This window comes from Lissotriton vulgaris, chromosome 9 (assembly GCF_964263255.1).
Source record: "Lissotriton vulgaris chromosome 9, aLisVul1.2, whole genome shotgun sequence".
In the NCBI taxonomy this organism is placed as follows: domain Eukaryota; kingdom Metazoa; phylum Chordata; class Amphibia; order Caudata; family Salamandridae; genus Lissotriton; species Lissotriton vulgaris.
In genome coordinates, this window is record NC_141697.1 from 193121516 (window position 1) to 193145535 (window position 24020).

General features: G+C 44.0%; 1 protein-coding gene across 3 annotated transcripts in view; it reads left to right on the forward strand.

Moving 5' to 3' along the window:
- Window positions 1-1542: 1542 nt before the first annotated feature.
- LOC147689834 (guanine nucleotide-binding protein G(I)/G(S)/G(O) subunit gamma-2) overlaps window positions 1543-24020 on the forward strand; it is a 288998-nt gene continuing 266520 nt past the window's right edge. The window contains exon 1 of one of the 3 annotated variants that reach the window (XM_086937327.1): window positions 1543-1773. The gene's annotated coding sequence lies outside the window, so the exon portion shown is untranslated. The remainder of the gene's footprint in view (window positions 1774-24020) is intronic. The other 2 variants (XM_086937325.1, XM_086937326.1) reach the window with 2 other exon arrangements.

Genomic DNA, 24020 nt, shown 5'->3' on the forward strand with positions numbered 1-24020 from the left:
ACATGAGTTTGAGCTATTGGCTCCGTAAATGACAATGCCTTTTATTTATGTGTTAATTATCAAAACAGATCAATAAAAGGCATTGTCATTTAAACGATGCAAATAGCTTAAACTCTCGCAAATGCGAGACCTATTGCATTGCAAAAGCTTGTTATCTTTAGCCACACTGACGAGCATCGGGGACTCTATGCAACGTGTTTTGAATCCATTGGCAAAGTCAATAGGTCACAAATGCAAGACCCATTGACTTAGCCAATGTTTGTTAAGGGACGCCTTTAGTAACATCTCCTTCTGTTACGGCCTTGTAGCTTGTAAGGTATCTGATGAAGGCCACAATAAATTGTCTGTGTTAAAGAATTCGTGCAACAAACACTCGTTGTCTGCGCATTCGCCTTTCCTGAGCAGCCTTCTCACGCTAAATCCGGTGGCATCGCCTACACGTCGTTAACGCACATGCTGGAAATTACTTTTACGTTTTATTAAAACCTTGTGTTATTCTGCAATTAATGGAATTGCTGAAAATGATGCTCCCAGGAGAGAGTGCGCCTGGAAATGGTTTGTGTTTTATTTGCAGATGTGCCCAGTAGAAGTGCTCTGGGGCAGCCGGGCCGAGCAGTGGGCGCTGAATGGAGGCTCTGTCCAGGCTGGGCCTGAGCCCTGCCACCGAGGGGAGGCCTATTAGCATACCAGATGTTGGGCTGGGGGAGGGGTGCATTTAGGGAAGAGGGGTGAACAGTCCACTCGCCGGTGATGGGATTTCTGGGGTATATGAATCATTTTCAGAATATTAACCCCTTGCGCGCTGCGCAGTTCTAGGGGCTCCGTAACAGCTAGTCCGGCTCTAAGTGCACATGCCAAAGAATGGAGGGGGTGGGAGCGCAGGGGCAGAGGCGTGAAGGCTAGCAGGCAAGGAATTGGAGGGGGACAAGAGAGAGGAGAAAGGTGGAATGGAGGGGGGGTGGAAGAGGGGACCGCTGAGAAGGTAAAAAGGAATGGAGGAGAAAACACTCAAGGAAAGAGAAAGATTAAGGAAATTTGAAGGAGACACGCAAAAGAAAGGGGGAGATAGCAGAGAAGAGAAAGATGGAATGGAGGAAGAGAGAGACAAGGAATGAAGAGGGAGAGCCAGGAGAGAAGAAAATGAATAGGGGAATGAGGAAAGGCACGAGGAAATGGAAAGGAGAAGAGAGAATGGAGGGAGAAGGAAAAACGCAAAGAATGAAAAGGAAGAAACAGAAGAGAAAAAAATGAAGGGAGAAGGAAAGACGTCTGGAAGAGAAAGGAAGCGACAGAAAAGAAATAAAGGGAGGAAGAAAGACGAAAGGAAGGGAAAGCAGAGAAAGAATGAAGATAGGACGGAAGACACAAGGAGGGAAAGAAAGGCAGCAGATACGGGAAAAGGGAATGGGGCGGGTGGACGCGAGGAAGGGAAAGGGAGGATAGTGTAGGAGGGGGGGGGGGAAGAAGGAATTGAGGAGTAAGGAATCAAGGAAAGGAAGGATCTCCGCGTGGAGAAATAAGGAAGGGGCGGAGGAAAACGTAAAGCGAACCGAGGGGGAGCACGAACTAGCAGGCGGCGAGGGAGGAAGTGGAAGGCGCTGCTTCCTGTAGACAGAATGATGACTGAAGACAAAGCTGGGTGGGGACTCCGCTCCGGGCTGCCTGCGCGCCTGCCATACAGCTGCTAGCTCGGGAGCCTCCTGCCTGCTGCAGCTATTCTGAGGAGAGAAGGGGGGATTTCTGTCACATTGGGAGCGCCCTGCGAAAGCGAAGGTAAAACGAAGCCTATTTTACTCTCTTGCTGCGCCGCACATTTCAGCCTGCGGGGTTTTGCGCGAGGGATAGTGGATTTCTTAGCCCAGGGTGGTATGCCCTGCAGGGAACGGATTATAACGGGACACTTTTGAAATTGTAAGATATTTCCAGGGGTGGGATACACACTTCTTGGTGCCAGGCTCAGCAAAAGTGCTCAAAACGGTATAGTGCATTTCACACGCGATAGCCCCGCAGCCCGCTTTGGTCATACAACCCCAGGGTGGTGGTGCCTGCCTTTGCCGTCTGCTGTATGCACCGGGCTCGCTAGACATGCTAAAATGTATGCCAGATACACGAAGCAATCAGCCCCTGCTGCACATAGCAACCGCGGTTCACTATCCAACCTGGGAAAATTGTGCATTATTGTAGCTTCCGTGTTCCCGGTGGCAAATTGCATGAAATTCTCTGAGAAATATTTACTGACAATATTTTGTTGATGGATGGCTGGGACGGGGGTCCTTGGTCCACGTCATTGCATTTGCCTCTGGTAGGTTTAACTCAGGGGGGGGGGGGGGGGGGGTGGACTAAACCTAACTGTACATTTACAGTTGCTGTGGAGAGCCTAACCCCCCCCCCCCTGCTACCCCCCCCCCCCCCCGCCCCCCCCCCCCCCCCCACACACACACACCCACACACTCCCGCTCACCCCTCCCCGGGTGGGCAATGGGCTTGCATTGCAATTTCACATTCACACGTGTCGCCCAGATTAAAATCAAAGGGCGCAGCGGCGAGGGGCAGCGTTTAATTGCATTTGCCCAGCTTTTGCCATAATGCAATTTCGTTAATCCCCGGGCCTCTCATTTTCAGCGTACAGTAGTAGGTGCGAGGTACAAGGCGCTGCAACGAGGAAGCAGTGTGGGCAGCAAAATGTTTTTTTTCGGTTACCTTTCGCAGAAAATAACAGGAAATGTTGACAGACAGTAGACACAAGAGGCCTCTCGGCTCGGCTTGCGGCGTCGTGCTAGGCTGTCATTAAGGGCCACCATTTTTTCACAGTTAGCGATCTAATTCACTGCGTCCTTGTGGGTTGTACCGGGCGCTCATGCAAAGCGCTCCAACACCATCGGGACAAGTTCGCGCTATGTAAAACTGGAAACAAAATAATATAAAATCATTAAAAAAAAGACCTCAATTCTGATAGTCCATTTTAATGTAGCTGGCAGGTTGAGGGTCGTGTGAAAATGTGTCTGTCGGGATGATAAGCAGCGTATAGAATCCAACTTGTATTTATTAAACCCTTTGTTAATGCCACTTGGGCGAAAGGGCATTTTGCATTTCATAGCTGAAGGGGGATCACTGGGACGCCTGGCTGAGGTGTTTGGTGATAGAAGTGCACAGGCCACTGAACCCCACCAACTGGCCACTGAACCCCCCCAGCTACCCCCAGCTACCGCTAGCTACCCCGTCGTGCGTTCTTTATTGCAATGGGCCTCGCGCGCGTAGCCTCTTGCCTATATCTCTTTCGGGCATACATTTGATGTCAGTGTCCCTTCACCCGCCTCTCAATTCGCAGTCTCGCTATACTGACAGCTTTTGTGTGGGAGGACGCGAGGCCTCGCGGCTTGCTATGTTTTTTTGTGTGATTAACGCAGAGGCGCCGTCAGAACAATAAACGACTGGATTAACAAAGGCAAGCGGCAGCCGGACACTGGAATTCTCCCGAGGAAGCCCCCTCCCCCGAATATATATTTTTATTTCACGACGCATTATGAGATCCCTGGCTTCCTTGCTTGTATTTCCATGGCAACTGCACAGGGAAGTGTTTGCGCGTCTCGCCAACCTTGTATTTTTTTTTTATTCAAATGCCCAGATTAAAAAGCTTTCTGGCAGCATCAGCTTTTAATTGCGTTGAGTAGCTTTCATTGTAATATGGGGGGCGGGGGCGGGTCACACTGTTATAATTTGCATGCTGGAGGGCGGGGCCCGGTACCCTACAGCAAGGAGGACGGTATGTACCCCATTGTTAATGTATATTCGCGTGGGGCGCACATGTAATCTTAAATGTGTTACACAAAGGCCATTATGGTCCATACGTTTAAATAGAGTGGGATTAACCGTAGGGAGAAACCACATGTGCATTTGAATGTAGCAACTAGGTGTTTGCATGCAACATTTTATTTTCTGCTTGCTTGAATCGGGTACTCAACGTCACCAAGCAGTGCCCCGAGATTCTGAAAGCTGATTTATGCAATCTAATACCTCGGCGGGTTACTTATGTTGGTTCAGAATAGTGTGGTTTGTATTTGGGGTGTGTTGCTTAACAAAACCATTTTCAGGGGCTACATTAAAAGTTATACCTGTTATTTTTTAGGGTGCCTTGTAATAAACAATCTTTGGCAAAGCAGGCAGGTCTGGCGTTTTGGCTTTGTCAATGCCTGTGTTGTTTTGTCATGTTGTCTTATAATGTTGCGGGAGATGTCAGGCCCTCACTGACGTAAAAAAAAGAGCTAAAACCCCCAAAAATGTTTGGTCTTAAAAAGCACACATTTCCAAAGTGGCCCCTGGCACTGAAAGGAACTACTTGCCCGATGGATGGGCTTCTATTGAAAGAGTAGAATGCCATCACTCACAGTGGCTGAAGTGGGCTCATTGCTTTTGTCTGAACGTGAACAAAACAGAAATCCTCCTTTTAGGAAAATATACCTACTCTTGGGGAGACCATTGGTGGCCTCCCTCTATAGGGCCAGGATAGGATAAGGATCAAAAATCGGCCCGGGCACACCAAAAATAAGTGGTCCGCATTTGGGTATTGCCTTTCCGCAAAACACTGCTTCAGCGAAGTTTTTTAAAAAGAAAGGGGGTGGGGGTCATGTTTAATTAACTTCACTTAGGTAAAAAAAAAAATGCACATTGTAGTTCACACTGCTGAGCCACACATGAGGAACATCCATTACGACGCAGTGTTTACACCGCACTACCATTACAACGCTCGTTTTACAACGCGAGTCGTTCCCACGACTTGGCTTGGATGGCGCTCTAGGCTAAGGAATAGTAGATTTACTATTCCAACACCTTCCCTACTGTACGTAGGCTGGTGTTGGAATAGTAAATCTTACTATTCCTAAGTCCAGCACACTACAGCGCAAGTCGTGGTAACGACTTGCGTTGTAAAACCAGCGTTGTAATGGTAGTCCGGTGTAAACACCGCGTTGTATTGACATACAACCGCCACACATAAATGCAAGTGAGGCCACTTCTGCTCTGGCCCCCGCTCTATCAGCATACATTAATGGGCCAGCCCAGCGAGAGAAAGGGAGTGATACCTCCTCCCATCTGTCTCTAGAAAGGCCACTCAGGCACCCACTGGGCTGCTAGCGGCATCCTAACAGCACAGACCGCTACCAGGCTGCCCCAAAAAGCAGCCCACAGCTGGATCTCAGCTAGCGGCCCTTCGGCCATTTTACGAGTGCCCGCATTACCAATCCGACCCTGTATATGGCCCCCTCCCCTTCCAAAATCTATCATCAAAAAATCTAAGTCTTTGGGTGAATAGCATTTTCTCCTTTGAAGCACAGACCACATTGGTAGCAGGCATGTGTTTTGGGCTCAGGAGAGGGCTTAAACCTATCCTGGGTTTCTTTTCCCCTGACATTGGTCAAACTATCATTCATACAGTTATCCTATCCCGGCTGGATTACTGCAATTTTGCTTGGCTTCTGGTCTTCTCCGCAATTTGATTGACTCCCAGTTGATATACGAATCAATTTCAAGAACCTGTGTATTAAACATAAGATCTTGCACTCCCAGGAGACCCCTATCCTATCCAATCTGGTATCTCTATATCAACCAACAAGTCCTTTGCGTTCGGTCAATCTTAATCTGGACGCTAGCCCCGGGTCAATAGAGTAAGAGCAGGAGGACGCTCCTTCTTTGCTAAGATCACAGCTTCCTGGAACATGCACCCTCTCCCTATCAGGTCCCTTCAGAACCATTTGCAGTTCAGAAAAACATAGAAGACCTGTTTCTTCTCTACTTAGGGTTTTTCCTTTTAATATGGCCTTTGCATTTCTCTGCAGTTTGTTTTTTTCATTGGACTAGCCTTGGAAGCCCTGTTGCAGGGACAACTAAGCGCTCTAGAAATGTTATAATGTAACATAACATACACAATGCCACATGCTATATGATGTAGTGGAAGGAAGAATACTGTGAATGACAATAGACCACTGAATGACGAGAGCTGGCTAAAAGTCCCAGTAAAAAACTTATAAGTAAGTATATTATATATAATCGCGCTAAAGTCAAAAAGTCTTGTCTAACACCAGACCTTAAAAAGCACGGTGTGAGGGGAGAGTGTGCAGTGATGGTGCAAGGAAATGCATCAGGTTTTATACTAGGTCTTCTTAGAGCAGTGCCTAAGTAAAGGTGAAAGTTCTTTCAGTGATATGAGCAGCGATAAGGGGGTTAAAGCTGTCTTGATGCTTATGTGTCATTGCTGTAGGCATGTTATAAGAGGCCTTGTCTTATAGCAGTCATGTACTTGGTTTTCACATCAGCTATTGGAAGGAGGAGGTGAGAAAAGAAGCCCTGGTTCACAGGTGGTAGTTTTGGAGGGTCCTTTTGAAGGTGCTTAGGATGGAAACTGTTATATGAGGAACGGTTAGTGCAAGAAATTGTATTACTATTTACCAGTGTGAACCCTAAAAGTGACTAAATTAACCTGAGCTCAACCCCTGGTAGCTGTACCACAGAGCAGACAGACTTAAATTAGGAGAATATGTAAAAAAACTTTAAACAGTACCAAAATAGTAATAAAGTCAAAATGGAAGACAATAAAAATACCAAACCAAATAAGAAAAAAAATCAGAGTAAAATTTAATGAATACATTGACAAAAATCTAATATGGGGAACTACAGATATGAGTTTTTAAAGATTTAAGGGAAAATAGCACCAAACAGCACAACATGTCAATGATAGTCTATGGTCTTAGTAGACTGGGGCCTAGGCACAATTTGATGCTGACTGCGAAGGAGCGTGGGTCATATATCTCAACCCAGTTAGCTCCAGTCAAAGATTTTACCTTCCGTCTTACAGGCAGACGCATCAATGAAAATACCGGGAGCAAACGGGCAGATTCTCAGAATCTGGACGTTTGCTCCCGGTATTTTTGCATTTGGGATGCATCATCCCAAATGCAGAAATCGCAATTTAAGGAATCTCTAAATAGCGATTCCTTAAATTGCTCTTGCATTTAAGGAATCCCAAAATGAGATTCCTTAAATGCAATGCATGTAACCCAAAAAAATAGCGATTTCGCTGATAGGGGGAGCAAATTACCATGAAGTTGAACTTTGTGGTAATTTGCTAAAACTTTGAAAAATTCACTTCTGTGCATTTTTCAAAGTTGCATGTAGCGCACACACACGCCCTTAGGGCATGTGTGTGTGTAACATTTGTGCACAGGTCCATTTCAGGGATGCAACAGGGTGTCCTTTGGACACCCTGGCACCCTTGAAATAGCGGAACATTAGCGATTCGGTAATAGCTAATCGCTAATAAGGAATGGCTTTCCCATTCATTCCTATGGGCTTAGGCCCATAGGAATGAATGGGAAAGCTATTCCTTATTAGCGATTAGCTATTACCGAATCGCTAATAAGGAATCTGTAGGAATCGCTAATAACATTGCGATTCCTACATGCATCCCGTTTTGCGAGTCTTTAATAGCGATTCCTTAAAATTCGCTATTAAGGACTCGCAAAACATAACTTTGATGCATCTGCCAGTTAGTCTTTTAAGTTCCAGTCAAACATAGGCATACACTTCTAAAGCCACCAGAACCTCAGGGGAAGCACATAGACACTCACAGGGTGTCAGGCAGAGGCCTGCAGCAGGGTGTAGACCAGATCTAGTTGTCACCGGTCAGCTGGGTATTTTCAGGAAATGGACTCTTGCAGCTTGGTGTCTTCCTGTAGCCATACAGGAGGTCATCAAATTGACCCCAGGAGTCCTCTTCTTTTTCTTGTGTACAAGAGGAAGCAGGTGCAGTCCTACAGGGCTCCTTTCAGGTCACAGACAGCAGGTTCAGTCTTCTTCTGATATTTCACAGGTCTAGAAAGTATTCTGAAGTCGCTGCCTGGAGATGCCACATTTATGCCCGGCACTACTAATGGATGGGAATGACTCCTGGGCACAACCCATGGGGTAGGAGTTTCCAGGAGTAACTGTACCCACTTTTGCAACTGTTTGTGTTTGCCTTACTGAAACAGACCCAAAATGCCATATGTTAGGGCATTTTCAAGATGGCAAAAGTCTTCGCACACACTAAACTTGGACTTTGAGGGCTTGGGTTTGTGCAGGTACTGTTCATTGGTGAGCTGGGGGGTCCCCTACATCTATCACTAAAATGCAGTTTGAGGCAGGCTCTATACCCACAACAAAACCAGAGACAGAAGTCTGGTAAGACAAAAGCAGGATTTTCCCGCAACCAGACGCTTCATACACAAGAATTGTCTTGACATCCTGTTCATGTACCCATTCAGGCAGGGCTTTAAGTGGGATGGAAAAACTGGGGGGGTCTCTCAAAGGGGTGTGGCCATTGTAATTAAGGGCGTGGCTTAAAAACACATGCACAAAAAAAATCTGTGCCTAGGATAGTGTGCCGCCCGACTTGTATTTTGCTTTTTCTGTCATTGCACCCAGATATGATACAAGTAACATTGTACCTACAACAAGTCACGAATATTGACTTTGTCAATGGCTGTTAGTTGCATAAGATAAATAAGCATCAACTTGGCTTGTACATAATATTGAAAAAGCTTAATCTTCAAGCACTGGTGACACCAGGTCAATGCTGCTGCTCGTGAGTTTCAAAAAGAGGGAAATCCAGAGAGAAAATGACTCTCTTTAAAGGATTTCCCTTCCCCTACAACGCTCCCCTGGCATGATGTCATTAAGAGGCACAACTAGAGTGAAAATTCTGAGGGAGGAGGGTCTCATTCTTCCAGCAATCGGCAGAGTGAAGATGCAGGGGCTCTAAGAAGGGGTGAAAGAACAACAAAGCATCATTACCAAGTAAATGGTCTTTTAAAGACCTGCTAATTACTCAGGTGCGGCTGTGTGTGCCCGGGAAGCTGCCTCAGCCGAGGCTGACTTACACGGCAAGGGGTGGTGGGGGGGCTTAAGCCCTTTGAGCCCCAATAGGTGTTGCGCGCCAGACCTCAAACCATAACTTCTCTACTAGTGAGAAGTGAGGAGTGGGAGCACGCAGACATCGATGTGCCTGCTCTCACTGCAGTCCGGAAAAAACGGACTGCCTGTACAAGGCACAAAATAGAGCCCGATAGAGACCCATTTCGAGGCCTCCTTAAAAAAATTGCTGGTGCTCAGACCCTGTGAGATCCACCCAATTTAAAGCCCTGTATTGAGGTCAGCCTATTGCTTTCTCCTGGGAGGCATTTCACACCTATTCAAGGCTGAGCACAGGCTGAGAGCTGGCAGATGAATATGCTCAGTAGCCTTCTGACAGTTAAGGCAGTTAAAGGGTAACATTCTGAAAGTTACTTTTCCTTAATATTTACAAAACATTAGACTACAATATTGAACTGGATTTTTAATAACTAACACAAATTGTGGTTTTGTTATTTTTTTCTAGCTGGTCCCTTTCCAAAGATACAGTGTTGTATTTAATATTTGCTTCCCAGTGTTTCTCTATGGGCCAGTCAGACTTCTTAGAGTGGAAATAGGTTTTGATGCTAGTCACTTTAAGAACAAGCTAACTTTATATTCCAACATGTCCTACTTTTAAATATCATGTACCCACCCTGCCTTGTGGCCTACAAGGCCTATATACGGGGGTTATATTTATATTTAAAAGGAAGGTTTCTACCAGTCAGAATGGATTTACCATGACATGTTACAGTGCATGTTTTGCACTGTTACAGTCAGGCTACAATGGTAGGCCTGAAGTCATGTTTGCACTGCCACTAAAGTGGATGGCCCAATAGATGTTGAAGACCACTAGTAACATTTAACTTCCAGGCCCTGTTTACATTTAGTACCATACACTGGGGACTTAAAGGACTGTTAAATATACTAGTGCAGAGTCACGCAAGGTGGCTATGCATTGCGTAGTAATTCTGCAGTAAAGCAAGGCAGTGCATATCTGTGCCTTGACCCAGGCGGGGTATTCCATGGGTGGAGTGTGGGTGTTCCCACTCATCCACCAGTGGGTTTTGGCGCACTGCATCAAAATGCTACGCCACCTCAGGGAGGTGTGACGAGGAGAAATGTGTTCATTTTCCTAGTTTTTCCTTCTTTCTCCATGTGCTGCTGCAGCACACATAGAAAGATGAACATGCCTCAGAGGATTGTTTTTGTGCAGAAAGGTGCCCCTTCCTGCATAAAAACAATCCTGCCTACAACGCAGGCACCCTTGCTCCATGGTGCAAGGGTGCCTGCATTGGTGCTAGGCAGCAGTCTGTGCACCAGGACAGGCACAGTGGAGGAATGCGCTGTATGATTTTAAATATGGCGCATTCTTACACTCTCTCTTTCATACAGTGCAGGAAGGTGGCTTGCTGCTTTGGTTCCATGAATTTTTGATAAATCTGCCCCATAATGTAAACTGTTTGCTGTCCTTGCCAAAAAACAATGCATGAGGCAGTTACAGCCATCTGGTGAAGTGGAATACACTGTGATGAAGTTTGATCTAACTTAGTTCAAAATGTACTTATGAGTTGACTTTCTTGTTTTCCAGGTGGAAGGTGGACTTGTCCGCAAAAGTCAGGAATACACTTTGTGCCATTCAATTGTTTGACTGCATAACTGAAAGCAGCGCTTTAAATGACAATTTGAAAGTGCAGGTGCTCACTGCTTAGAGTGCATGTTTGCTCCTGAGAATGTCTAATCTCAGCTGGAACCGCCCTTAACACCCCTACATACATGCAGGGCTTTAAGTGGGCCAGGTCTCACCGGTGCTGAGCACCAGCAGTTTTTTAAAGGGGGGCTCAAAACGGGTCTCTATCCGGCTCTGTCTTGTGCCCTGGCACAGGTGGTCCGTTTTTTCCCGGACTACAGTGACAGCAGGCACATGATCTGCGTGTGCTCACACAGCTCACTTCTCACTAGTGGAGATGTTATGGCATGACTTCATGCCAGGTGAACCTTGTAGGGGAAGGGAAACCCTTTAAAGAGAGTCATTTTCTCTCTGGATTTCCCTTCTCTTTTTGAAACTCAGGCACAGCAACATTGCTGTGGTGTCACCAGGGCTTTAAGTCAAAGCTTTTTCAATATTATATACAAGTCATAGTTGCTGCTTATTTATCTTATGCAACTAACAACCACTGGCAAAGCCAATCGTCCTGACTTGTTGTAGGTATGATGTTATGTTATGTTATGTTATTCGGAATTTATCAAGCGCACGGTCACCCAGGGGTTTCATGGCGCTGAAGTGAGACAGATGGTAAACAATACCCTAACCGTGCGCTTGCTTGAATAACCAGGTCTTCAGAGCGCCTCTGAACTCCGTCAGCTTAGTACAGTTCCGGAGTGACAGGGGGAAGGAGTTCCATGTTTTTGGGGCAAGGTAAGCAAATCGGGATCCACCAAGTCGTTTCTTTTTGAACATGCTACTTGTTGTATCATATTTCTGGATGCAATGACAGAAGCAGGAACATGCTGGTTGTGTGGCACACGATGCTAAGCACAGATTTCTAGCTTATGTGTTTTTAAACCACATCCTTAATTACATTGGCCACGCCCCTTAGGGAGTCCCCCCAGTTTTTTCATCCCACTTAAAGCCCTGCATACATGCCCCTGGAAGGGAGAGGCTTTTGAAAGCCTGGGATAGAAAACTGCAAAGGGTTAAGCGTTAGGTCCTACCTTTAGGTGTAACTGTTGTACGTAAACAGTTTACCTTTTAGTTTGCAATTCTGTAAAATTCTCAGTGTGAAATGGAAACCAGTTTCTTAAACGTTTTCCCTGCGTGTCTGTGAGCTCTCCAACCATGAACAGACAAAAGATGTTGAACTCGACAGTGTTTTAAATTAAATGAAATAAAACACCGTCAAGTTTAACATCTTTTGTCGGTGCTTGAAATGGTCAAGTCCGGTCCGGTTCTGAGCGCCTGCACTTCTTCATTCAAAAGGAAGAGTAGCTGCACTTCTCAAAGTCCCTGCGATACATCGAATGGGAGAGGACCCGCACTGTCAGGAGCAGCGCGTGCGCGCCCCTGGGAGCCTCCGTGATAATGCCTTACAGCCAGCGCGAGGCATTTCTCTTTCATAATAAGGTCCGTATGGGCAGGCAGCATTTACTAGATTTCACTAAATACGTGCGGAGAAAACGTAATCCTCTTTCCTGCCATGTGGCCCTCGCTGGGCTGAAATGTAAGAGAATTAATTAATTCTCAGGAAAGTAAGGACGGCACCGCCGAGTCCCCCCTAAGGACACCAGAGAATAGAGTCGTGACGGCGACAGCAGTCGCTACCAAGCTACTCTCTTTTTCCAGGCAGCGCTGCGTATGACCTTTCGTTCACGAAAGTACAAAATGGCAGTGCAGAGCGCAGGTGGCCAATTTGCTAGTGGCTAGTTTATGTAGGTATTTGTGGTTCCAGGCCACGCGGCCAGGCTCCATGTTATTAGCCAGGAGGACCTCTCTCCATCCGCCTCGCATTATCCATTGTGCGTTGACGCCGAGCGAGCGCACAGCACCGGGCGTGCCTGGGTCGGAGCCAGGGCTGTTCCAGGGACAGGGTTTTGTTGACATGTTTTGTGAAGAAACACGGAAGTCAGAGAATCACATTCACGCCCTGCATCCGTGGTTTAACCTTGGTTGTGTGTCTATTCTTGAGTAACTAGAAGGTGAAGGACCACACAGACAGGAAACACGATGTCTTCTTTTTAATAAACAAGTGCAGGACACGCCCACTTAACTTTAATTAGAAGATGTTGGATAAAATATAAAAAGTTATATTGTGAATATAGCCTTAGGGGGAATGAACTACAGTGAAATCTGAAGACCCCTCGACGTGCCATTGCCTCGAGAAGGCACCGGGAGGATGGACCTAAGGCTTTAAGTGAGATGAAAAAACTGGGGGTCTCTCAAAGGAACGTGGCCAATCTAATTAAGGGCGTGGCTTAAAAACATGTAAGCTAAAAATATGTGCTTAGCATAGTGTGCCACCCGACTTGCTTTTTGTCATTGCATCCAGATATATGATAGAAGTAACATCACACTTACATCGACTCAGGACTATTAGCTTTGTCAATGGTTGTTAGTTGCATAGGCTAAATAAGCAGCAAGTATGGCTTGTGAATAATATTGAAAAAAACTTCCACTTAAAGCCCTGGTGACACCACGACAATGTTGCTGCTCCTGAATTTCAAAAAGAGATGGGAAATCCAGACAGAAAATGACTCTTTAAAGGATTTCCCTTCCCTTACAACGCTCATCTGGCATGACGTCATGCTATAACTGTCATGCTATAACTTCTCCACTAGTGAGAAGTGAGCAGTGTTAGCAGTTCCGCCTGTGCTGACTCCGCCTTGCGCGGGCGGAGTCATGACGGAATGGTTCCGTCATCAGCACAGCTCAACCGATGCTGATGACGGAACCGTTCTGTCATCAGCACACAAGGGGTTAAGCTATTGGCATTGTAAATGACAATGCCTTTTATGTATATGTTTTGATAATTAACGCATACATAAAAGGCATTTTCATGTACAATGCCAATAGCTCAAACTCTTGTAAATGCGAGACATATTCAAAGAAGCATCCGCCATTGTCCCGGGCTGCTTAGAAAGTGAAAGCGCACATAGAGTGATACAATGTTGCAGGAAAGCATGTCGGGCCAGCAGTAGGAGATACTATTTAAATAAAATAGTGCTTACAGACTTAAAAAGTCTACCAGTGTAACAACCAAAGTAAAAGGGCCAGCATTCAAGGGAGGTTACAAATGAAGACAAGGTTATTACTAAGGAGGGATTAACAAGCCTATTAACGAATTAGAAGCCAGGCTTTACGAAGGACAGTGACACAAGCCAATGACAAATAGGGGCATGCAAAGGATGGCGCTTCTATTCCATATTCTAATACAGCATGGCTCGCTGAGTGCCCATGGGCTGCCCAGGCTCGACCTCAAAATATGGCTCCAGTATGTGTGATCAAATAAAACATCCTGTGTGTGAGGAAGAATAGCCTTAGTAAACACCAGGGAACCAATCTGAGCGACCATTAGGGGATAACTCATTTTTATGCACCGTGTGACCTTGTGCAGAGTGGAGATCTTTCCTCACACCAGTAGAAGTCGTTGTTCTTTCAATCAATAAGTGCCAGGATATATTCATTTTGTATTCACCGACAAAGCAATTTTTTTTCTACAAGAAACACTGTGCATTGTAAACTAGCATCTAATAAGATGACGATCTGCTTGGATATTAACATGTTGCAATTTGGTGACGGGGTGTAGGATTAAGAGTTTATTTGAAAACAAGACAGTATCTATGGTGATATGAATAAAGAGGTTTCCAGACCCACCCCCCTCATCCTGACTGATTTCTTCTGTAGCTTAGCCCCCTCAATGGTCGTTTCTTGTGTTCTTTTGACTAGTACTTTAAAGTGTAGAACTAAAGTGTCTCTCTCCCTCTTCATGTCTCCCTCTCTCTAAAAAAAATATATGTATATAAATATGTATATATATATATATATATATATATATATATATATATATATATATATATATATATATATATATATATATATATATATATATATATATATACATATATATATATATAGATATATATATTACCTACTGGCGGTCGGCAGTAGGTAGTTATAGTTAGGATTATTTTCAATGCAAAATCTCGACATTCTATTGTCAATAACTTTGGTGCCGGTTGAGGAATCAGCCTGAAAATTTCCTCAAATTTGCCTCGCGGCGCTCCGGTCCTTCCCTGAAAGTTTGGGGGGGGGGGGGATTCGTCAAGCGGGGGCCGAGATAAAAGGGGGGTCCCAAAACGTGTTTTCCCCATGTTAATTTCCATAGGGCGGTCGACCTCACTTTTAGCCTGAACGGCTGAATGGATTTCCACCAAGCTTGGCAAAATTGTAGGGACTGGTAGCCCGATGTGCCTTTTCTATGTCTCAAGATATGTTCTCCAGTGGATTTTGAGTAATTTAGGTTAAAAAAAAAGATATATCTATGGCTGCGCCCCGGTACGTGCACCGCGGTGCTAACCAGCGCGCTACACAAATTCGCGCGTAGAAAGCTGATTGGCTCTCGATTGTCTGTCAACATTCCAAACAGTCCGGAGCGGCCCCCATCTTGTGTCTCGGTAGGATCGAGACACAAGAGGTGGCAAAAACAAAGGGGGAAATGACCATAAGGGGGCAGAGTAGACCCCCCCTGACCCCCTAGGTTTGATGTGGGGGCTATAAAAGGGCCCAGCGGGGCAAAATTTAAAAAAAAAAAATGTTGATTTGCGCGGGGGGAGCGCCCGGTACGCACACCGCGGAGCGTACCGGGAAGCGTTCCATGGGAAAAAAGAATGATAGAGTTTTTAAAAAAATGTAGCCTTTTTTTAAAAATTGGAGGTAGTTCTAAAAAGAACTGTTTTTTTTCTTCTTTTTGTTGTTTTATATTTTTTTTAATGTTTTTTGAACATTTTGTACCTTTTTTGGCTTTTATGAACTATTTTATATTTTTTTGTTATTTTTATGGGGAGAAACAAAAAACAGGGAATTGAAAATGGCTCAACTGGAGCAAAAAAAAATCATGAAAAAATTAGGGTTTTTTGGGGCAATTGTGGTGGTCACCAGCAAGGAGGATGAGCTTTATGCTCTGTTCACCATAGGAGATGGTCTTACCACAAAAAATACATGTAATTCTGAATTCCCCAAACCGTGGTTGTACGCAAGGGATCGTCTCCCTTGTCTCTGGTCCCGATGGAGTGGGTTGCTTTCTTTTGGAGGTGGTGGTTGAAGATTGGGGAGGGTTACTGGCCAGTTCTCTCACCTCTGCGGCAGAATAGTTGTTCGGATGCTTGCCCTGCATGTGTCTAATCATGGTATTATTACCAAAAGAATATTTTTTGTTAGGGTTCCCCCTTGAAAGTTCCATGTCACAGATTAGGCAAGTCAGCTTGGGCGCATTGACTTTATTCTTGCCCTCTGGGATAGAAAAAACTCCCATACAATGTGCTGCCTTGGTTTGTATGGGGTATTGTCTTCTTGCAGCCACCTTCTCCCCTCCTCCTCCTCCTCCTGCTCCTCTTCTTGACCACCAATGTAATGTTGTGGTGGTCCTCTTGGTGGTGGTGGTGGTGCAGATGCTCCAGCTGCTGCTGCTACTGTAGCCATTTTAAGGCACAAAATATTTCTGATAGATTTCCAAACAGGTCTTCCTCAGTCAAAGGACAAAGTCAGAATAAGGAAAAAAGGTGGGGTCTTTCATCATTTGGAGAAAAAAACTGTCCTGAACCAAGGAAAAGTGTTATTTTCAGGTCACATGACCCGGGCTTTCATCATTTAGAAACCAAAACTGTTCTGCACCAATAAAAGTGTTATTTTTAGGTCACATGACCCGACGCGCTTATGCGACGCGCCCCCGGGGGGGCGCCACGGGGCGCGTCGCGTAAGCGCGTCAGATGATTACGGTGCGCGATCGTATTCGCTCGAGTATTTCCGGGTGCGCTTACACCGTGCGTATCACGCAGACGCGGCTACGCGATACGTCATGATGTTTTCGTTCGCGGTAATAGCGCTAACGGGACGCTCACCGGTGCGCTCACCGGTGCGCGACCCGGGGCGGTCCGAAAAAATGCACTTTCCAGTGCGCACACCGGGGCGCGCACCGGGAGCGCACCAGGGCAAAAAAAAAAAAAGTATTATATAAATTCACAATGTAGGATTCATTATAAAAATATTACATTTCATAGGTTTTAGGCCCTATATATAGTTAGGAATTAGCATTTAAAAAACCTTTGAAATTCACTGAAAAAACCATAGGTTTCTCACCAGTTATAGTTAGGAATTAGCATTTAAAAAACCTATTAAATTCACTGAAAAAACCATAGGTTTCATACCAGTTATGGTTAGCTGGAAATTTTACTGACATAAAACCATAGAAATTCCAACGTTATAGTTAGTTGGACTCACTATAACAAGCGCGCCTGCAATGCTCTGCTGATGACGTCACATATTACATCACTCATGACATGGTCAGTGACATCACTCATGACATCACTCATGACACTATCCTTGTGACAGAGTGAAAGACCTCCTTTCAGTGTAATGTAACCCTTGAAACACATATTAAAAAATAGAAACTAAAATTTTCAAAAAAATAGAGATACCCATACCAGTTACAACAACCAATTCAGTAATACCACCATCTATATACACATCCACTCATTCACCAACAGTTCTATATAGTCACTCATACATATATTCACTCATCATATGTAGTGAAACACCTATACATCCTGTTACACACCAACAGTCATCCAAAAGTTACTCACACACATAATCACACATGCAAATAAACTATTGATCATCCATTTATTTGCATATACAGCTATACACACACTACCACCTTACGTCTTACGAAACTTACACATACTTACTCTCTTAAACAATCACTTATAGAAACACATACTTATTTAAACAAGAACTCTTTCAATCTCTCACTCTCACATATACTCACTTATATACAACAATACTCACATATACTAGATTAAAACATATGTAGTTACTGATAAAGACACTAGTGAGACAGTCATTCACTCACTAACACACACATATACACACTCATCCACCCATACAGTCCTGCACATATGCTGTCTTCAAAACACATACAAACAGTGAGTCAGTCATTGATGCATCTATGTGCTAAGTAACACCCCCACCAAACCATACAGACACTCATACTGATAGTAAAAAAACATCTAATAACCCATATACACACACATGTAGCTACTCACCAACCCATGCAGCCACTTATACACAAAGTGAAACACTGATACAAACATTTAAATATTTAAACAATACTCGCTAATATATGTATTCACTAAGATACACTTAATAAGCCAGTTAACCAATCAATTTTTTTAAAAAAAAACATCCATTAAGAAACTTATTTAAACATTTATTCTTCCATCGACCTTTACATATACATATATAAAACATATTTATTTTTCAGAAAGACACACATTCACTGGATGGTGTCATCAGTGATGTCATGAGTGATGTCACTGACCATGTCATGAGTGATGTAATATGTGACATCATCAGCAGTGCATTGCAGGCGCGCAAGTTATAGTGAGTCCAACTAACTATAACGTGGGAATTTCAATGGTTTTATGTCAGTAAAATTTCCAGCTAACTATAACTGGTGTGAAACCTATGGTTTTTTCAGGGAATATATATATATATATGCTTTTAAGCTCCAAAAAGCGCCACTTCCAAATCCACCCAGGACCGGCGAAGCATGGTAGGAGAGGGACCACTGAAGTTCACAGGTACTTTATTGCAGAGTCAGCTGGTAAAACAGGAGGGCAATACGCGTTTCGGGCTCCACGAGCCCTTGTTCACATGCAAAGATCTAGTAAAACTTTTTGGTTTTTATAATGCTTAGTGACTTGCTTAAGCCCCGCCTGTAATCTCGTTACATGACTATAGACATAGAAAACATATCATGTTTCCTTAAAATGTTTTGTGTGCAAATACGCAAAATCAGTTATATACATATACATTTGTTAAAATAACTTAGCAAGACAGTCATAATTTCATAAATTGAAATTTTTCTAAAAACCATGTCTTGGTGCGAAATTTGTAAACAGATAACAGGATAAATCCATTAGATACTATGTCACAAGGTATATAGTGAAGGTCTTCAGATATTTAGGAAGGCATGGAAGATATAAAAGTGCGAATAACAGTGCCACTAGATCAGTGTCTAGCTGTGCGAAAAACAAAATCACACGTGCTGTAGGGAGAAAACGTGTAAAATATTAAAAGTGCATGATAAAGTGGCCTGTGTGTAAAAATGCAACAATGCTTAATTCAACAATTAGGATAAAATCACTATTTTGTCATTTCTGAAAAGCAATATTAAAACATTTCTTACAGGTATAAAAATATTATCATGTTAAAAGTGATAAGAACACCCCTTGATAAAAAGTGCTAAAAATGTGAAAAGTAATGAATATGAATATATATGGGGAAGTGAAGAATTAATTAATTGTGTTACCGTGGCTAACAAGGAACTTGACTAGCCACTGAAACTGTCATAGAAAGGAACAGAGATAATCAGGATCATTAAATCGGACCGTTTATATGATTGAGATCTTCTCTAGGTAACAGGGAACCTGACTGCCTAGAGGATGTTAAAGTCTGCACTGTGCAATTAGGTACCAGGGTTAGATGTTGGTTTAGAGAAAATTGCGTAAATCCTCAGTATTTTTTAGCCCGTTCGGCCACTTGCTGTCATATTCGAGGATCATGCTGGACTCTAATTGCCTGAGTTTGAGCTCTCGGTTGCCTCCACCCCTGAGTGTGGGGACAGAGGCTACAACATAATAAGTTAGGCAGTTAACATCTTTATTATGTGTACTTTGAAAGTGACGAGCCACCCGGTATGTTTGATCACAGTCCAGAATAGCCCTGATATGCTGCAAGATCCTGACGTGCACCTGTTGTTTGTTTAGTACTGCCAATATAATTTAGGCCACAGGTGCACGTCAGGACATAAACAGCATATTCAGTTTTACAGGTATGATAGCCTACAACAGGGGTATCCACTGGCGTACATGGACTCCTGTAGTGAGTTTTATTGATGCCAAATTGGCATGCTCTACAATTGGAGCACTTACGGAACCCAGATGCCGGTTGTAGCCAGATAGCTTTTTGCTTTAGTTCTGGACTACTCTGATCCAGCACTGTTCCCATACTCTGCGATCTGCGAAAAGTTACCAGTGGTTTTTTCGGCAACATACATCCCAAAACAGTATCCGTGAGAACAGTTGGCCAGTTGCGGTTAATGATTTGTCTGATCTTTTTGTCTTGACTACTAAATGCTGTAATGAATCTAGGACAGTCATTTGAACTTGCATCTACTGAAGTTACCACTGTCTGATCATTACCAGTATGTTCTGGGAATAAACTGGGTTTTGGTCGTTTGTCGGCCTTAGCTAAAGCCCGATCAAACACTTGATCTGAGTACCCTCGAGCTTTTAATCGTATCCTTAATTCCCTGACACATTTTAGAAAATCTTCTGGAGAGCTACATATTCTTTTGATTCGTAGGATTTCTCCTAATGGTATGCTTTCAATGGTGTGCATAGGATGGTGACTGGAGGCATGCAAGGTCGTGTTTCCTGCAGTAGCTTTTCTGTGTAGGGTCGTCTGTAACCTGTTATTGTCATCTACATAAACATTGACATCTAAAAATTCAATTTGTTTGGCACTAATGTGAGACGTGAATTTTAAATTAAGGGCATTATTGTTAATTTCATCAATGAATTGACAAGCTTCATTTTCATCTCCCTGCCATACTATAAAGATGTCGTCTATATAGCGTAAAAATGTGACAATTTTTTCTCTGACCCATACCTGGTGTGTGACGTTGAGAACCCGCTCCTCCCACCAGCCCACGTGTAAACACGCGTAGCTGGGGGAGAAGCAGGCTCCCATCTCCACACCTCTGAGTTGTCTCCAAACTTCTTTTCCAAAAGAAAAGTAATTCTTTTGCAAGCACCACTCCATTAAACTAACCACCATTTTGATGTGCTCATGAAATTCCAATGGCCTTTCCCCTAAAAAATGAGCTGCTGCATTTAAACCACAGCTATGGGCTATACTAGTATACAATTGCTCAACATCCAAAGTTATAAGTAACATATTGTCTTGCCATTCCAAGTTTTCTATTTTTATTCAAAAAATCGCTAGTGTCGCGAACATAGCTAGGCAGTTCGCTTACCAGATTCTGCAGAAAGAAGTCAATAAAACGTCCCACATTTTCTCCACTGCTGTTGATAGCGGAGATGATTGGCCTGCCAGGTATTGGCAGGATTCCTTTGTGAACCTTTGGAATTAAATAGAAGACCGCCAAGACAGGGAATTCATTGAGCATAAATTTAAGTTCATCACTAGAAATGAGGCCTTCCCTGCGGATTTCAGTAACAGTTTTTTCAAGTTTTCATTGGCCTTTTTGTAATCTTTAATATTGGATTTTACATAGCACGTGGTATCTTGTAGCTGTCTTTGTGCCTCTTGAATTTAGTCTACTTTCGGCCAAATAACAAGATTACCTCCTTTATCGGCGGTTTTTACCACTATATCGGGGTTATTGTTAAGTTTTTTGATCAGTTCGTAATACTTGGCCCGTTTCTGATTGAAAGTCTGTCTCTTCCGATTATACATTTTCCTGTATAGATCTTTAATGTCAGTGATGATACAGTCTTAAAACACATTTACCGTATCTCTGGTCATTAGCGGTACAAAGTCAGATTTGCCTTTGAAGGGGGTTATACCCGCCCCTTTCTTGATGATATTGATTTTTTCTAGTCTTCTCTGAGTGCTAAGATCTTGGTCAGGGCCCATGGGTTGTGAATCGGTTGCCTGGTTAAGATCATGTAAATCAAAAAGCGCTGGAATGTCAGCCACTACTAGTTGGGGGTCATTGACAGATGTCTTAGCCTTGGCTGGATTTGCTATATCTGTACTAGATTTGAGACGTTGCAATGCAAAGAATTTTTTGAGTTTCAGCTTACGAATGTAACAATACACATCTACTCTTGTAGAAGCGTACTTGAAGCTCTGTTCAGGGCAAAAGTTGAGGCCTAATGCGAGGAGTTGCTGTTCTGCTTTGGATAGTGTGACATCGGAGAGGCTTATAACTGATCTTTCATTATTTACTTCCTCTTCTGCCATTGTTGGTTTGTCTTCTTTTTTTGCACATCGTTGTTTTTGTTTTCTTCTCCTTTCGCGTCTTTTTTTGTTCCTGCGAATGTTGCCCCGTTTCTTTGTTGTGGTCTCAATGTTCGGAGCCTTTCCGCCACTAAAAAATCAAGTTCCTCTTCTAAGTTGAGGATAGGCGCTGCTTGGGCGTTGGTAAATAGGTCATTGCTCGACCCGCTGGATACACTGGATGCGGAAACTGAATCAGAGCTAGGACTTTCATCCACCTGATTGGCTGCCATTCTTATAGTTGAAGCTGGTGATTGAGCCTTGTTTCCTTTGTCACTGCATTGTTGTTGTTTAGTGGCACTATATTTTCGCGCAAAGGTAAAAATCTGACCATTTGCATAATCTGCAGCATCACGTGCGAATTTGCTTACTTTTCATGTCTTTATTTTAGTTTCGTGTTTCATTAGCTTGTCAATCAATTCATCCTTTAGTTTTTTGATAGCATCTGTTTCATCTACAATCTGTTCTTGGATCTTGTCGATGGTTTTAAAGATTTCCTCTCTGTCAATGGCAGCATATTTAATTAATATATGGACCAAATTCATAGAGGCTGCCAAATTGCTTTGGCCCCACTCTTTTAGCATTAGTGGGTTCGGGTTTTCAAAGCTCGGAGCGAGCATTATTCTTAAGCCGCGAGGTACACGCTGGACATCGGCGTATTTAGAAAGCGAGTAATACTCCCACCATTTTGTCACTTCTAGGCGTCTTTGTTTTTCAAGCGCCTTATACAAAGTTTTGATATTAGCGTCTTCCCGTATCTCCACATTTGGTAAAGTTTTGTTAATTATGCCGCCTGGAGTGGAAACCTGATTAAACAATTCTTCCGCTTCCTCCTCCCTAGCACGGAATGTTTCCGCAGACATTCCTCCGTTCCAGCTGACAGTCTCTATTGCACTTGTGTAAAAAACACGCTGTTAGATGCTGTTTTTAGGCGCTTGTTATTTCTTGATGACAATCCCACGTAGTGGAAACCTCCCCACCTCCGCACTGCCTACTATTTCCAAGACTCACCGCGTTGAGATGACAGCAAGCGTTGGTGAAATCGTCCGACCCCACCGGTGAAGGCTATCACCGTTTCACGATTCTCGAGTCTTTTCTTCTTTGGCTGCAGGAGGGGGCATCCGTTGAAAGTTCTGGCGAAGGATTTCAAAAAGCAAGTGGCTTGAAGGCGGATGCCGCTTTTGGGAGAGGGGGTCCGTTGACGAAAGCAAGCCGGCTCTCGTAGTTAAATGCTTTCAAGCTCCAAAAAGCGCCACTTCCAAATCCACCCAGGACCGGCGAAGCAAGGTAGGAGACAGACCACTGAAGTTCACAGGTACTTTATTGCAGTGTCAGCTGGTAAAACAGGAGGGCAATACGCGTTTCGGGCTCCACGAGCCCTTGTTCACATGCAAAGATCTAGTAAAACTTTTTGGTTTTTATAATGCTTAGTGACTTGCTTAAGCCCCGCCTTCAATCTCGTCACATGACTATGGACATAGAAAACATATCATGTTTCCTTAAAATGTTTCATGTGCAAATACGCAAAATAAGGTATATACATATACATTTGTTAAAATAACTTAGCAAGACAGTCATAATTTCATAAATTGAAATTTTTCTAAAAACCATGTCTTGGTGCAAAATTTGTAAACAGTCAACAGGGTCAGCTGCTCCGCTATTAATGGGAGGGTCTACTAACTTTTGAGGAGGGATATGGTGCATTCTGTTGGTGCACAGCATCTGAGGAAGGCTTTTGTAGCTGAAATGCATTACGCAGCGCCGCAACGTGAATTAAAGGTCACTGAGGGAACCCCAGCTGTGTCCTTGGTCTACTTCAAGTAAAGTGGTCTTTCTCATATATATATATATATATATATATATATATATATATATATATATATATATATATATATATATATATATATATACACAATCCAACGAGCGGCGGGGAGCTAGTGCGGCACTTCTCTTCTGGGACGGCAGGCCGGTGGCACTGAACACACTCGCTGCTCCCTCGGCGGGGACGGGTCACGCAGATGACTCGGGCGCAGCTCCCCCGAAGGTTCTTCTATCGTCACGGCTCTCGGGGCTTCCAGGGATGCATAGATGACGCTGGCCAATCCCGTCGCGGCCCCCACGGCGAGCCTCTGCAGACACCCGGGAGTCAGCCAATGGCAGTGCGGCTCCTGGGACGAGCCCCTAGTGACGCGCTAGCCTCAAACCAATTGCTGCGCAGCTCGGGTGATGACGCAGCGGCACTGGGACCAATCCCAGCACAGCGCTAGTGAGGGGGCTCGACTCTCTCGACCAATGGGAG